Below are 316 nucleotides of genomic sequence, written 5' to 3'. Positions count from 1 at the left end.
AAATGGTTGCACTGGCACCCAGATGCGGAGTGGTAATCCGGAAAGTTGGGACTTTTCCCGGTGGGCCGGTAGAGTTTCGAGGTTGAATCGCATCAGTGTCCACTGTCTGTAAAAGTAGAGAGGAGCAGCGCGGCGTCCGTGGACGATTGCACAAAAGTAGAATAAAGATATCCAAGATAAGTGAAAAAGCGCAGCTTGACTTAGTGCGATCTGCTCATCGCAGCTTAATCGGTTGCACGTTTGCCGAGCCAGGATGAACACGTGAAGCTATGTCAAGCCAGGTGTAGATAGCTGGGATAAGTGCACGTTCACGGCT

General features: G+C 50.6%; 1 protein-coding gene across 1 annotated transcript in view; it reads right to left on the bottom strand.

The window, feature by feature from the left end:
• Positions 1-316, bottom strand: part of LOC116699939 (cytokine receptor common subunit gamma) — a 7,513-nt gene that overhangs the window by 2,331 nt on the left and 4,866 nt on the right. The window lies entirely within an intron of this gene.

The sequence above is a fragment of the Etheostoma spectabile genome, chromosome 13 (assembly GCF_008692095.1).
Source record: "Etheostoma spectabile isolate EspeVRDwgs_2016 chromosome 13, UIUC_Espe_1.0, whole genome shotgun sequence".
Lineage (NCBI taxonomy): Eukaryota > Metazoa > Chordata > Actinopteri > Perciformes > Percidae > Etheostoma > Etheostoma spectabile.
Note: the sequence above shows the minus strand (reverse complement) of the source record. Positions and strands in the feature narration are given on the sequence as shown.